Source organism: Podarcis pityusensis, assembly GCF_964106645.2.
Source record: "Podarcis pityusensis genome assembly, chromosome: 5".
Taxonomy (NCBI): Eukaryota; Metazoa; Chordata; class Lepidosauria; order Squamata; family Lacertidae; genus Podarcis; species Podarcis pityusensis.
In genome coordinates, this window is record NC_138032.1 from 99,318,147 (window position 1) to 99,331,185 (window position 13,039).

Genomic DNA, 13,039 nt, shown 5'->3' on the forward strand with positions numbered 1-13,039 from the left:
AAACAATACAAGAACAATTTGTGTAGCATCTGAAGCAGTGATTACACCAAAGTGGTGAGACAAATCTTTTCTTAAATCTTTCCTTAGAATCATGAAGCCTCCTTATATCTGGGTGCAGCCTTCCTTTCAGTTTTGGCTGAACTTGAGGCCTTTCTGGGATGCTTTCTGTTTAGACAAGGAATTGGTGACATGGAGTTTGATATTTGTTCCTTGTACATTGTTTATTTACAAAAAAAATTACTCCTGTTTCCTTCTCTCTCTCTCCAGCCTCTCAATTAAATTTCAGGAGAACTACAGAGCCTAGGACTTGCCGATCAGAAGGTCAGCGGTTCGAATACCCACGACGGGGTGAGCGCCCGTTGCTCGGTCCCTGCTCCTGCCAACCTAGCAGTTCGAAAGCACCTCAAAGTGCAAGTAGATAAATAGGTACCGCTCTAGCGGGAAGGTAAATGGCATTTCCGTGCACTGCTCTGGTTCGCCAGAAGTGGCTTAGTCATGCTGGCCACATGACCCGGAAGCTGTACGCAGGCTCCCTTGGCCAGTTAAGCGAGATGAGCACCGCAACCCCAGAGTCGGCCACGACTGGACTTAATGGTCAGGGTCCCTTTACCTTTTATAAAAGGTAAAGGTAAAAGTACCCCTGCCTGTACGGGCCAGTCGTGACCGACTCTGGGGTTGCGCGCCCATCTCGCTTAAGAGGGCGGGGGGCCAGCGCTGTCCGGAGACACTTCCGGGTCAAGTGGCCAGTGTGACGAAGCTGCTCTGGCGAGCCTGCACCAGCGCAGCACATGGAAACGCCGTTTACCTTCCCGCTAGAAAGCGGTACCTATTTATCTACTTGCACTTAAGAGTGCTTTCGAACTGCTAGGTGGGCAGGAGCTGGGACCGAACGACGGGAGCTCACCCCACCGCAGGGATTCGAACCACCGACCATACGATCGGCAAGTCCTAGGCGCTGAGGTTTTACCCACAGCGCCACCCGCGTCCCTATTTACCTTTTATAGTAAAGGATAAATATCTGGCAGAAATGTTCTAGCTCAGTTCTACTTCCTGCTGTGCTATTTTGACACTTGAATTTTATCCAGAGAAGCATTAAATTTGTGTCTCCCATATTCAGTCTGAAGTGGTACCCCCGGACACTTGCCTCGTTCTACCACATATGTAGACCAAGCCTTAGATAAAGTGTGGTGCGGTGATGGCCCTTGGATGATATAAAAAGTTGAAATAATGATGTAGTATGTGCACAATGTGCCACACTACCACCACTGTCATCTCTTACAAAAGAGAGCAAACATGGGGTGAATCATGCATCCACATTCCTTAATGTGTGTGTGCATACCCTGACCCCATGCTACATCCTATGGACTCGCGCCAACAAGCTCACTCTGCAAAGGGTAGAGGACTAAAGGAACCTGATGGACTACGGAATGCTCTGGGGGATTTTCTAGTGGTCAAAACTGGCAATCCTGCTGAGGCCTGGGGCTTATGATGGAATGACAACATATGATGAACTGGATCACCCTGGAGCACCTTCTCCGATGCTACAGAGTCTGCAACATTATTATTATTTATTAAGTTTGTTAGTCACTTTATTTTGCCCTGAGCAACCCAAAGCAACTTACAACAAACCAGACAGACAGACAATGAACCACACTTAAAGCATTAAAACCAAGAGGAAAGAAAAATATATTAAACATCCCACCCACTTCTAAAAGGCCACAGCTAGTTAAATGCCAAACACCTTCCCAGAGAGGACTGTTTTTGCCTGCACCTAAAGATATATAATGGTGGTGCTGGACAAGTCTCCTTGGGAAGTCTCCTTGGGAAGAGTATTCCACAAATGGGAAGCCACCACAGAAAGGCTTGTTCTCATGTTGCCATCCTCCAGGCCTCTTGTTGAGGGGGCACACAAAGAATGGCCTCTGATGATGATTGCAGGGTCCAGCTTGGGTCATATGGGGAGAGGCTCTGGTATAATTCTATGATTCTATACCAGAGGGCTGCAGGCTATGAAACAAGATGGACAACAGCTAGAGATTCAATGTTACAAGACTTCCTATTAGGCTGATTGAAGACTTCTTCAAGCACATAAATGTGCCTATCATGTGGAGGCAGTGAAGAATGTGGGATGTAATCCACTGGGAGCAGTCAAGTACAACATTCCTTGTTTTGCTAGGAGTGACCACGCAAGGGAATGTTTGGACTGTTGTGTCTTTATTCTTTTAGGAGGGATCAAAGGGGTCTTACCAGGAATAACAGAACATATCTCAATCTGGGCCAGCCAGATTGAATTGTTTATTGTCTTCAGAGGCTCACATGAGTTTGCAACCTGCTTTCTGCTGCTTAAGAAGGGGAATGTGACTCTGCTATGTAAAGAAGCTTTCTGCCACAAGTTAGGAAAGATATTAATAATCAATATATCCTCTCCTGCCACCCTCAACATTCCCACAAAGAAGGCTTAGTTGCTGCATCCATCACATCTGCTACTTGCTATCCAGTGAAATTTTTCTAAGTAGTTTGAACAATGTCAGCATTTGCTTCAGTTGATGGGGCTTGAGTCACCTGAGAATCCAGCTGTGACTCCTTGCTAGTTAGTTTAAGTATCAAGTTGACCAGCTCTGCTATCAGATTCAGGTGAAGTGTTCAATGCACAATCTTCCATTCTCCTATGGGATAAATTTCAGTTTTTACAGCTTGATGAAATGGACAAGGTGCTTGCAGCAATGCAACTGACCACCCGCTTTCTTGACCTGTCCTTCACAGCTGATTAAAGCTAGACAGGGAGGGAGTGGTCTGGCAGGGGTGTGTATGTTCAGGGCATGGTTAACACACATTTATGTGATGGAGTGGTTCCACTGTCTTGAAGGAGGAATCGGTACAACCACTTCTACATCTATTGAGCGGTTTTTGTGGAAAGGTAAAAGACCAAGAGTAAAGCATAAGATATTAATAGAGACTATAGAAAGAGGTGGCTATGGATTACCGGATTTGAAGCTATATTACGAAGCCTTATGTCTTCTCTGGTTTAAAGATTGGTGTTTATTAAAAAAAAATTGGGATATTTTAGATCTAGAAGGTCATGACACCCATTCTGGGTGGCATGGCTATCTTAATTATGGGAAAATAAAGGTGCATAGGAGTTTTTCAAATCATATAATAAGAAATGCTATATACAGTGGTACCCCGCAAGACGAATGCCTCGCAAGACGGAAAACCCGCAAGACGAAAGGGTTTTCTGTTTTGGAGGCGCTTCGCAAGACGAATTTCCCTATGGGCTTGCATCGCAAGACGAAAGCCCATAGGGAAATGCTGGCGGTCGGGAGCAAAGACTTTCGCCCACAGCCGGCCTTCAGAAGAGGACCTCTTCTGAAGGCCGGCGGGGGGCAAAAGTCTTTGCTCCCCCCCGCCTGCCTTCCCCCCCCGCCTGCCCCGGGCGATCTTAAAATGCTGGCGGGCGGGAGCGAAGCGTTCGCTGCCGACCCCCAGCATTTTAAAATCTCCCCCTGTCCCGGGGAGATTTTAAAATGCTGGGGGTTCGCTGCCGACCCCCAGCATTTTAAAACGCTGTTCCGAAGCGGGGCGGGGGGGGCGGGAACACCTGCCCCAGCCGCCCCACTTCGGAACGCTGTTCCGAAGCGGGGCGGGGGGGCGGGAACACCTGCCCCAGCCGCCCCACTTCGGAACGCGAAAGTCTTTGTCCCCCCTGCCTGCCTTCCCAGGGGCTTTTAAATCGCCCCGGACAGCGGAGAAGTCCTCCGCTGTCCGGGGCGATTTTAAAATGCCGCCCGCCAGCATTTTAAGATCGCCCGGACAGCGGAGAAGTCCTCCGCTGTCCTGGGGTTTTTTAAAATGCTGGGGGTGGGAAGAAAAGCCCTTGTCCCCCCCCCAAGCCTTCAGAAGAGGTCCGGGGACAGACTGTCCCCGGACCTGGTCTGAAGGCGGTTTCCCTAGGAACGCATTAATTGATTTTCAATGCATTCCTATGGGAAACCGTGCATCGCAAGACGAAAAACTCGCAAGACGAAGAGACTTGCGGAACGAATTAATTTCGTCTTGCGAGGCACCACTGTACAAGGTATGGGAAAAATACAAAAGATATTTGGAACAGAAAACCCCAAGATGGAACTCTCCACTAGAAGCAATCGCTGTTAAAAAAGACTACAACATCAAAGAGAACTGGGAGGAGGAGGGTCAACTAGTATTGATAAGTTATGATAAAATAAAAGATCACTTTTCTAGTTGGCTAGATTACTTCTAGGTGAATGAAGTGTTCAGACAGGATAAGCAGATATGTTTTGAAAAGGAGCCTTCAAGATTTGAAAGAGAATTACTGAATAGTAAAACCAAAATAATCGCAAAAATGTATAGACTTCTTTTAGATTACGGAGTAATGGATGAGGAGGTTAAGGCTTCAATGATAAAGTGGGCCCAAGCTGTGGGCCGTCCAATTATGTTAAAAGTTTGGGGAAACTTATGGAATGTAAATTTGAAATTTACAGCCAGCTATAATATAAGAGAGAACATGATGAAAATGGCTCATAGGTGGTACCTCACTCCTTCCAGATTAACAAGAATGTATAAAAATTTGGCGAATGCTTGTTGGAGATGTGGAGGAAATAACGCTGACATGATCCACATGTGGTGGACGTGTGAAAAGATTATGATTTGGGGGGCGTGGAATATACGATGAATTAAAAAAGATAATGGGGATAACTTTCACTAAAAAACCGGAGGCATTTCTATTAAGTATTTTAGATAAAGAGATCCCAAAAAATTTAAGAGAGGTATTCTTGTATGCAACCGCAGCGGCTCGTATACTTGTGGCCAAGGGATGGAAAGATCACGGGGCTCCAAAAATAACAGATTGGCAAATCAAATTACAGGAATTGGTGGAGACAGCTCAATTGACTAGCAAACTCAGAGGAAACTCAAAGCAAAAATTTGCAGAAAAATGGGATGGTTATAGAAGATATGTTCAAAGATACAATAACAGTGGAGGCATACAATCTGGACAAAAAAGTTGGTTTCCAGGTGGAAAAATCAAAATTGGAAACAGAATTGTTAGATCCAAAAATTAAGAATTTGTCAAGAATGTATAACTTGCTGTTGAAATGGAACACTCAGGATGAAATGGTGAAATCAGCTATGATTAAATGGGCACAAGATGTTGGACATAACATAATGATTGCTGACTGGGAACAGTTATGGACCACAGGTATGAAATTCACGGCATGTAATGCCCTAAGAGAAAATTTAATGAAAATGATTTATAGGTGGTACATGACACCAGTCAAGCTTGCAAAAATTTACCATTTGCCCGACAATAAATGTTGGAAATGTAATGAGACTGAAGGTACACTCTTTCACCTTTGGTGGACATGCCCAAGGATTAAGACATTCTGGGAGATGATTTATAACGAAATGAAAAAGGTATTTAAATATACCTTACTGAAGAAACCAGAGGCCTTTCTCCTGGGCATGGTTGGCCAATTGGTGTCAAAGAAGGATAGAACTTTTTTTATGTATGCAACAACAGCAGCAAGAATACTCATCGCAAAGTATTGGAAGACACAAGATTTACCCACCCGGGAAGAATGGCAGATGAAGTTGATGGACTATATGGAATTGGCGGAAATGACTGGCAGAATCCGAGACCAGGAAGAAGAGTCGGTGGAAGAAGACTGGAAAAAGTTTAAAGACTATATACAGAAATACTGTAAAATTAATGAATGTTAGAAAAATGTTGGAATGAAGTTATATGGCTTTAGTAGAAATGTTATAAGGAATTAAGTATAAATAGATTAATAGAGTATTAAAGGGAAAAATAAGGTTAGAATGTGTTAAAATAATTATAGGATATAAAACAGAGGAAGATGGAAAGGAATTGCTGAAACAATTAATAGAAGTGGAATACAAAAAGGGAGGTGTGAGGAGGTCATTGAAATAAGTGAATGAAAGATAAGATATTGAAATTGTTTGATGTGTTTTAAACTGTTTTTGTCTTGTTTTGTTAGTTTAATGTGTTAGTGTTATGTAGTGTTTTTGTATTGTATTGTATTGTTTATTTTTTTTTGGTAGTGTTTAAATTGTTGGAAAAGTAATAAATATTATTTTCAAAAATACAATAATAGTTTTGACTCCGTGCTAGCATTTGAGTGATAAAGGAACTAAAAGTAGGTGGACAGGAATTAAGGATTTATTATGTTTTCAGAATGTATTGGAAAATTTATATAGAAAGGTTTATTGTTTTGTGTACATTTGATTGTAAGATAAAATATATGCAAAGGGACTTGACAAGAAGTCAAAGTTGAAGAAAAGATTTTGTAAGATAAAAGGGGGGGAAATATTTACTTTCATTATTATCATTTTTTGGGTGGGTGGGTGGGTGTCTGTACATATGTGAGTTTTTGTATGGAATGTTTGGGAGGAAATAAACAAACTAAATATTGATGTATGTAATTTTTATTTCTTAATTATATTTAGTGGTAGTATGGTTGTATTGTTTTTTGTAACATAAAATCATTCAATAAAAATTATTTAAAAAAAGAAAGAAAGAATCTACCTGTACAACTTTACTATTCAGTGTATTTTTAAAAAATCAAATAGAAGAATGAAACAATGAGGAAAACACCAGAAGAGAGGAACAATGTCTGATGCTTAAAATATATTTATCCAAATAAATCTCAGCCAGGTTAACACTACATACAGCTATCATATTAAAAAGGAAAAAAAGATTTAGTTACCAAACCACAACTCTAGTTTGGAATCAGATTGTTGTAACTAGTTTGTAAATAAAACAGAAATACTCTTTCACATCATTTTCCAAGTCTGTACCTTGTAATATCTCCCTCACCCCCAACACATGCACAGCTTTAAAAAGAAAAAAGAGAAAAGGCTAGTGCAGCATTCTCCCATGGGAAAGTCCGAACTCCTGTAACAAATGTTTACATTGCCTGTGTGAAATTGCAGATTAAAGTATGCCAGCCAAGTGCAATTTAAAACCCACATTATTACTGCAATTTTCTTAAAATGTGGAACAGGGTTTAAAAACAGAGTATGTCTGAAGTCAATGGCTGGAGACACCATCCTAGCAAATTTATTCTTGTAGCTGTTAAGTGTTAAAACAAATAACTTAGAGGAGTAATGGAGTATTCAGTCAGTTTTAATTTCTCTTTAGCACTGACTTTCTCTTCAGCAGTGTTTCTCATTTTTTCAAATCCACCTTAACCTGTTCTATGAATATTGGCTGCAACAGGGTTTTTTGTTTGTTTAATCTTTGAGAAAAGCCAAGCAAGCTACTGTTGACATAACTGACCTGATCTTTGTGTGGAGTTACATCTGTAATTATATTTGTGATCTTGGCAACTGTATCTGTACCTTAATAGAAAATATTTGTCGTCTTTCAATTAAAATGTGTGTGGGGTGGACCCTGAAAGATAGAAATAAGGAACTCTGTAACAGACTAAAAGCTCTAGACATTATAGAAATGGAAAAATTATATGTAGACAAAATGACCCTATTAATGTTGAAAACAAGGTCAGTGTAAATGAGCAAAAGGATTCCTGCATGAATACGTGCTAAGCAGCACTATCAATCAGAATATAGGAAACTGACAATTAGACTATCTCCATCTCTGTAATGCTTTGTCAGAAGGTAAGGTCACAAATCCTGCAAAATTGTCAAAGCCTCGTCACAAAGCTTGCTTTAATTATTATATGAAGCATGGCATACACTGAAAATATTAGTTCAGCACTAAAATATAATTCACTGCAAACAAAAAATGATGGGAAGATGAGAAATTGGCTCAGCACAGGCCCGGTCTTTGTCTGCCCAATTCACTGTGACTGGAAAGAGAAGTTTATAATTAACAGGAAGTCTTCTGCTGTTATGACTGCAGCAGGAAAGACAGAATTATCTGAATGGACATTGGCTAAGACACCAATCACCAATGTAATTAGGTAATCTCCATGCTATGTGCATTGCTTTGCGCGTCCTGGGACAGATATCTTACCTCAGCAGACACCAATGTAGAAAAATAAAGCCTGTGGCAAAACAGTTACTATACAAAATGTAACTTATGCAGGTCTTTTCTTTTGCTGACAAAGGTCACTGCACGGCTCATGCTCAAGGACAGAAGGTTATAACAACAAACTAAAACAACCTAGACATAGGCTGAATGGCTGTTAGAGCAAAGTCCTGGCAAAGAATTGTTTTTCAAAGTAATTCCCAACCTGTTTGCTGTGAGAGAACTGTTAACGTGTCATGAGAAATTAAACAATTAAAAGGTTCCTTTGAGCCCAAAGTACACCACTGCATCTCTGCATGCTTCATTGCTTTGGCTCCTCATCAGTCATTTTTTAAGATTGGTAATTCTGCCATATCTTTATGTTGGCTGTGCGATTTCATCCTTCAGTCATTCCAGTGGAATTGGGCCCGCTGATCCCACTTGAATGTGTTGGTCATTTATATTATTATTAAGGTTCATTAGGCTCCTGCAGAATCACTAGTTCCAAGTAATGTGCAAAACTCAAGTTAATAAAAAGAAACAGCTACCCTTTATTCCTTTCCTGTTGTCTGCTCGGGTGTTAGGGAGTGGCAGTACCCCTGGTGGGGGAACACACCATGCTCCTTTCGGGGTAGTTTGTCCACCTTTGGTCTCCACCCTGCACTTGGCTCCTAGAAGCTGTCAGCATGCAACAGCAGCCACAGCCCAGGAATGGCTTTCCAACGGTCCAGAAGGTGGTTTCAGCACATGCTGCAGAGAGAAATGAGGGGCAGGTGGGGCTCGTCAACCTGGGAAGGTAGACCATCTAGGACAGTGGTGGCCAAACTTGGCCCTCCAGCTGTTTTTGGACTGCAACTCCCATCATCCCTAGCTAACAGGACCAGTGGTCAGGGATGATGGAATTGTAGTCAAAATAATAATAATAATTTATTATTTATACCCCGCCCAGCCACTCTGGGCGGCTTCCAACCAAATATTAAAATACAGCAATACATCAAACATTAAAAGCTTCCCTAAACAGGGCTGCCTTCAGATGTCTTCTAAAAGTTTGGTAGTTGTTGTTCTCTTTGACATCTGGTGGGAGGGCGTTCCACAGGGCAGGCGCCACTACCGAGAAGGCCCTCTGCCTGGGTCCCTGTAACTTGGCTTCTTGCAGTGAGGGAACCGCCAGAAGGCCCTCGGCGCTGGACCTCCGTGTCCAGGTAGAACAATGGGGGTGGAGACTCTCCCTCAGATATACTGGACTGAGGCCATTTAGGGCTTTAAAGGTCACCACCAACACTTTGAATTGTGCTCGGAAACGTACTGGGAGCCAATGTAGGTCTTTCAAGACCAGTGTTATGTGGTCTTGGCAGCCGCTCCCAGTCACCAGTCTAGCTTCAGGGGCACAGTTACCCCATTCAGGACCAGGGAGAGGGCCAGGTTTGGCCACCACTGATCTAGGAGAAGGAAAGCTCTGATCCTAAACCTTCACTACATTGCAGGATATCTTCGGGAGAAGAGGAGGATATGGAGTAAACCCTATACAAATTCAGAATGGAGTCTCTAATAGTGGTGGGCCTTCGGGTCTCTAATTTCTTAGAATCATAGGAGTTGGAAGGGACCCAAGGGACATCTAGTCTAATCCCCTGCAATGCAGGAATCTCAACTAAAGCATCCATGACAAATGGCCATCTAACCTCTGCTTAAAAACCTCCAAAGAAGGACAGTCCACAATTTCCCAAGGGTGTCTGTTCCAATGTCTAACAGCTCTTACTGTCAGAAAATTCTTCCTGATGTTTAGTTGAAATCTCCTTTCTTGTATCTTGAAGACACTGGCTTAGGTCTTACTACCCTCTGGGGCAGGAGAAAATAAGCTTGCTCCATCTTCCATGTGACAGCCCTTCAGATATTTGAAGATGGTTATCATATCTCCTCTCACTCTCCTCTTTTCAAGGCTACACATACCCACCTCCTTCAGCCATTCCTCATAAGGCTTGGTTAGTTTCAAGACACTTGATAGTCTTGGTCACCTCCTTTGCACATGTTCCAGCTTGTCAATATCCTTCTTAAATTGTGGTGCCTAGAACCGGACACAGTATTCCAAGTGTGGTCTGACCAAGGCAAAATAGAGTGGGACTATTATTTCCCTTGATCTGGGCACAATACTTCTGTTGATGCAGCTTAGAATAGCATTAACTTTTTTGCAGCTACATGTTAAACTTCTGGTCCACTAAGTCCCCTAGATCCTTTTCACAGGTACTACTAGTAAACCAGGTATAGGCCCATCTTATATTTGTGCATCTGGTTCTTCTTTCCTAAGTGCAGAACCTGACATATGTCCCGACTGAAATTCATTTTGTTAGTTTGGGCCCAGTTCTCCAATCTGTTAAGGTAATTTTGAAACCTGATTCTGTCTTCTGCAGTATTAGCTACTCCTCCCCATCTAGTGTCATCTACAGATTTTATGAGCATCCCCTCAATTCCTTCATCCAATTAGCTTATAAAGATATTGAACAACTACAGGTGCAGGACAGAACCCACTCGTTCCTTTTTTCCAGGATGATGAGGAACTTTTAGTAAGCACTATTTGGAGGCGGTCAGTCAACCAGCTACAAATCCACCTAGCAGTTACTTCATTCAACCCATATTTTACCAGCTTCCTCACAAGAATATCATGGGGGACTTTGTCAAAAGCCTTACTGAAATCAAGATACATCCACAACATTCCCCCGATCCACCAAGCTTGTAACTCAAGAAAAAGAAAAAGGAAGGGAGGGAGGGAGGGAATTTGTCAGGCATGACTTGTTTTTGAGAAACCCATGCTGGGTATTAGTAATTACAGTATCCTTTTCTAAGTGCTCACGGACTGACTGTTGAATTATCTAAGACTGTTCCTGGTCAAGCTCACCAGTTGGGTCGCCTTTTCTCCCTTTTTTGAATATGGGGACAACATTTGTCTGCCTCCAGTCTGCAGGGACCTCACCTGCTCTCCAAGAATGCTCAAAGATCACAGACAAAGGCTCTGAGATTACATATGCAAGCTCCTTTAGTATACGGTTGCCATACATCCAGATTTCCCCAGGCACATCCTCCTTTTCAGGCTTAAAATTACTGTCCAGGAGGATTTTTTAAATTTGGCAAAATGTCTGATTAAAAAAAACCCCAAAACCCTGAAAGGCACAGGGTGCCACCTTATTTCCCCTCGCCTCTATGACGTTGTCTGTAGACAGAGAGGCTCTTGCGTGTGGCTCTCTAGCACTCCCACAGGCAGTGCAGCCTCCTCGCCCTCCTCCTCCACAGAAGTAGCTGCTGAGGCAAAGAAGTGCGACACATTGTGTGCCAATGGAGGGCACTGCCAGCCCAGCACCGCCAGTGTGATTGCCCGTCCAGATGGGTTGGCGGCCAATGCCAGCACTGCAGGGGCTGCTTCTGGTTGGTGAAGGGGATCAGGGGCTGCCCCAAAGGTAGTGGAGGAAGGAGATCATTGGGAGCTGGTTGGCTAAGGTGCCATGGCTGGATAGATGCCCCTGCTCCCTGGTGCCAGTTGGGCCCGCCTCGATGGTAATCTCAGCCTGACCTACTTCTCATTTGGTAAAATCAGCCAAAAAGGCATTGATAGTTTTTTGGCCTGGGTTAAATGAAAATACATCGGCAAGTGTATGGCATTTTGTTAGCTTACTTTGCCTAGATGCAAGGAGGCAGTTAGCAGCTACGGGTCTCTTGTCATAGCATCAGTGTGCTCTTCTCAGAAGTGCTGTTGTTTTTGTTTTGTGGGGCAGGCACTGGAATGAAGTGCTGTTGGTGTGGTTCATCTACAGATATAGTCAGGCATTTAAAAAAACCATAGTAGGGATTCTCTAGAACAAACAGGACAAAGTAAAGAAGTAGAACTCAGTGGAATGTGCCCAATTCTGCAGCTCTACTCACAAAACATTAAAACGAGAGTCGTCATAGCAATCTGTAGCTAAAAGTAGAAGTCAGCAAATGTGTCCTCTTGTTTGCTCTTCAGAATATGGCAACCCTACTTTAGTACCCTTAGGTGCAGCTCTTTAGGCCTTGGAGATTTTAATTTGTTTAAAGTACCCTGGTGTTCCCTTACCACCTATTTTCCTATCTTGGGCTGCAGTTCCCTCTTTACATCATTTATTCTGTTATCACCAGGTTGTGCATTGCTTTCCTTCTGGGTGAAGACAGAGGCAAAGTAGGTGTTGAGCAGTTCTGCCTTCTGTCACCCACTAGCATTTCTCCATCTTCTCCATGCAGAGAACCTGCTACTTGCTTGCTCCTCCTCTTGCTTCAAACATAACTGAAGAACCTTTTATTATTATTTTTAACCTCTCTTTAAAGCCTGAGCTCATTCTGAGCTTTGGCCTGCCCGACCTTCTTCCTGCAACTATTGGCTACTCGTATATACTCCTCCTTTGTGATTTCCACTTCTTGTTTGGTCTATTCCTGTTGAAAAGGTTATACCCCTCAATTTCTACATTCCAGTAGTGTTTGTGAAAGCATGACAGCAGCCACACTTGCTAGCTGCTCCAAAGAACTTCACAGGATTCACTTGCAGTGTGGACTCTGCAAGAAAACTGCTTTTCCTCGATTGGGAAAATCCAAGTGGGCTGCCAATTAGATGGGGGAAACATGTGGAGTGTCAGATGGCCAGTTCTGGCAACTGCTTTGCTGGGACCCTGTCTTGCTCATAGTTTCTCTGTTTTCATTCTGTTTCCTTGAATAAAGAATCAGCTGCTGTCTCCGAATCTCTGTGCTAACCTGCAGCTGAACCAGCCCTAACTGTTGGAATCTGCATTCGACCGAGCTGATAAAGCTCATCTTCCTCTGGCCGAGTCCTTCGGAATTACCCTCCGACGTGATTAATGACCTGAGCCTTTGATGAGGCTCAGGCACATTCCCATTCAGCAGAGAATCAAAGCAGCACAAGGAAGTGATGGGATTTATGGCTACATTGCAAAGAGTTTTATTTTCCTAACTACGCAGACAGAAAACACACCCTCTCTCTGTGAGAGCAGAGAGTAACTGAAACAAACAAAGGAACAG

At 43.0% G+C, this 13,039-nt stretch overlaps 1 protein-coding gene across 7 annotated transcripts in view; it reads right to left on the reverse strand.

Annotated features, from left to right (window-relative positions):
• LOC308477160 (potassium voltage-gated channel subfamily KQT member 1-like) overlaps window positions 1-13,039 on the reverse strand; it is a 357,143-nt gene that overhangs the window by 181,287 nt on the left and 162,817 nt on the right. The gene's annotated exons all lie outside the window — the stretch shown is intronic.